Genomic DNA, 3,552 nt, shown 5'->3' with positions numbered 1-3,552 from the left:
CTCTGCCGAAATGGAAGTAGATCCAAGCTCCCCAACTCTCCTAGCTTGGCCTTCCTCTTCCCTTCTTGCTAACACACACAAGGATGATGAATAAGGGCCTCTTTTCACTCTCACAAGGACTCTCAGATGCTCTGGTGCTCTCAAGGTGGAAGGTAGCCGCAATGAAGGGTTATAAGGTCCTTTAAATAGGGCTTAGGGCCGGGAAATTAGGGTTTCATTAAGCAGCGTGGACTCGCCGAGTCCACTCTTGGACTCGCCGAGTCCGGACGCGAACCGGCGTCCAAATCTGCGATCATACTCGGCGAGTCTAGGCTCCAACTCGCCGAGTCTCCTCACAAATTACCAAAAATAAATAATGAATAATACCTGGGAATCCAGGCTGTTACAATATTTGCTAGATCTGGAATATGATTGAGTTTTAAGACTCTTGCATGAGATTTGGTTTCATTTCCTTCTTTTGTGCCCTAGTTAGTGTTTGGGACATGCATGTCCAAAATCCACGATGTTGTTAATGTTCTGGAGTAAATAAGACAGCGTGGAGGATTTGGTTGCTTAGCCAAAAAGGGATTAAGAGTTTCATTAAGAACTTCTAATCAGAGCTTTCTCACGACGTGAGTATAAGGGGTGTCATGACATGGGGAGAGTATGAAAGATCTAGTATGTTTAAGAATCATATTAAAGTGATATTGTAAAAATTGGTAATTTTAGGTCAGAATGCGTCGACCAAACCACCGCAATAAAATTATTATATTATGAACCAAGGAATAAAATGATGGAATGATAAAATATATATGGGACATTTTAAATTTATAACCACTTTCCAAATATCTCAATTTGTTAAAAAGCTTGCCTAACGATGCAAAATTTTGGAATTTTTTAATTATTTTATAATTAACGTTTAAGAAGACTAATGTGTGATAAATTAAACATCACAAATACAATGCCAACTAATTTATGGTTAAAGTAAACCATTAATAGTGTTTAAAAATAAATAAATGTCATTTGTTCAAAAAGAGGAGACATTTCTATTTTATTGCAAATTATATAAATTTTCACTAGCTTAAATAAGCCATCTCACTACATATATACTACTTATGGATTAAAAGACCCATGCTCACCTACTTTATAAAAAGTAAATCCTACGTATACCAATTCTATATAATTGGAGAAAAGCAACCATCAAATAAATTTTGGCTACATATAAATTCCTAGAAACCCTCTATGGAGTCCTTTCCCACCTTTAAAGCAATTACATGGAACCCATAAGTCACATACTAGTATATTTGAGATAATAGTATTTTTATTATAATTCAAATAGTGTTGGTAGAGTCTAGTCTCCAAATAATCAACATTTGGAATAGCCTAAATTATGACATAACTATTGAATCATTGCAAAAAATTAAGAGGAGTTATTCTGTAATATGGCAGCCACTATGAGTAATAGTCAAATGTCCGTTCTTTTACTATTAGCTGCACATTTCATTCATTACCTCCATACACTCCCTCCTACATCACACAATGGAACCACTTGGGGGATCAAAAAGTTTATAAATACCAAACTTGTTCCCCATTTAAGACACCCACAAAACCCACGTAAAACTCCCTCACTCACTGCATAACTTTTATTTCAATCTCAACCCAAGAATACCTCTCTTGGAGGTGTTGAACTTACAATTTCCAGCAAACAAAGAAGAGACAAGAGCCTTAGTTTCCTTCCTTGTTATCAGTTTGTGGTCTGTCATGAGAAGCTTTCAAAAAAATAACTAATCTCGAGCTTAGATCACACAACAAAGGTGAGTCTTTATGGCCCCTTGTCTTTGAGTTTTACAAATTTTTTTTTTGGGGGGGGGGGGGGGGGGGGAGATACATACACTTTTTGCATGCTAGATAAGAAAGTATAATACCATAATATGTTATATACTCTTTAATATTTTCTCTAACATGTTACCACCCAACATCTTATCTATATCAAAAGAAACATGCAACAAGTATACGAAAATATTTCATACATGATAAACTAGCTCTTTTGTTGTTCATGTAGCGTTAAAAAATTATATGAAATATTAGATGCCAATATAAATATATGTGTTGGTATTATCTTTGTGACATAAGTCCAGGCAAGTATTTTTGGTTGATAATCAAAACTAACCATTATTGTTAGAATGTGTTGGAACCTGAAAGTGAACCTCTAGCAATCACCAAATAAGTTCCTAAGTCAGTTTCAGTTCCGGAGTGAAAATGTTTCGGAGTGAATTTGTGTTTTGAAGTATAGCTTGCGTCCGGAGGAGAAGTTCATAAGAAGATATTCCGAACATAGTGAAGACATTCCGGAATGAAGACTGTGTCTGAAATAATGATTTGTCCGAAGCTATTTTACTCATCTGTATTAATTGTATTTGTCATTTTGTTTGATGTAACATGTCATAGGACTTAGTCTTTTTTTGTCAAAACATAGATAATCAGAGTGTCAGGAGTAACTCTATTATCTGGTTCTATGTATGTGTCATGGTCAGAATGATGTAATCAGTCTTCCTATTTATAGGAGAATTTAATGGCAAAGTACTTGACATATTTTTCAACCTAAGATATCATTATTCTTGTTTACTTAACTTTCTATTTCCTTTCATATCAAACATTCTTCTTGTTCATTTATTGTCTTTACTTTGATTTAACTCTTCATTTATGTCTTGAGTATTTTGTTGAATTCATTACTTCAGACTTGACTGGTCTTGCCAGACTTGACTGGAACTCCTCTTAGTAAGCAGACATTGATCTTAAGCATTAACTCAAGGTTTTAGTTTTAAAACCTTGTCCCTGCGCATCAGATTCCTTGAACTCATAATTGGTATAAGAGCTTGAGTGGTTGTCCTTTGAATCCATAAGATCAGATTATAGTTGGTTTGAAACTACCTTGGTATTTCAACCATTTCTGTGTTCAGGAAAAAAGTTATTCTATATACCACTTTTGCTTGAAGATATCTTAACTTCAATGGTTGCTTCTATTACTCAACAAATGTATTCAATGCAAATTGTAAATAGCGTGGGTTGCCCTGCACGAGCCCCATTGCTAGTTGTTGAAGTATATGATCATTGGAAAGTCAGAATGGAAAGGTTTTTACTGGGTAAAGAAAAAGGTGAAGCTATCGAGAGACCCGTCAAAGAAGGTCCTCATGTTGTAGTTAGAACAACTGTTAGAGATGCTGCCGCTCAACTCATTGGTCAAGATGAACAACATCTAGCTCCTCTCACTACTGACGATATTTAGAAGTTGCATGCTGATCAAGTGGCGTTTTCTGAAATGGTGTTTGGTGTCCCACCATCTCTCTTTAAACATATTAAGTTGTGTAAATCTGCCAAAGAGATTTGGGATACTCTTCAATATCTGTTCGAAGGTTCGGAAAACATGAAGGATAATCGCCTGACCTCTGTCGTCAATGATTTTGATACGTTCACAACTACTCCTGGTGAATCAGTTGCCTCAGCCTCCAACCGATATCGAATCGTACTTAACAACATGATTGCTCCTGGGATTCTCTGAACTCCTTTGGAGTA

The sequence above is a fragment of the Lactuca sativa genome, chromosome 5, assembly GCF_002870075.4.
Source record: "Lactuca sativa cultivar Salinas chromosome 5, Lsat_Salinas_v11, whole genome shotgun sequence".
Taxonomy (NCBI): Eukaryota; Viridiplantae; Streptophyta; class Magnoliopsida; order Asterales; family Asteraceae; genus Lactuca; species Lactuca sativa.
This window is presented reverse-complemented; position numbering follows the sequence as displayed.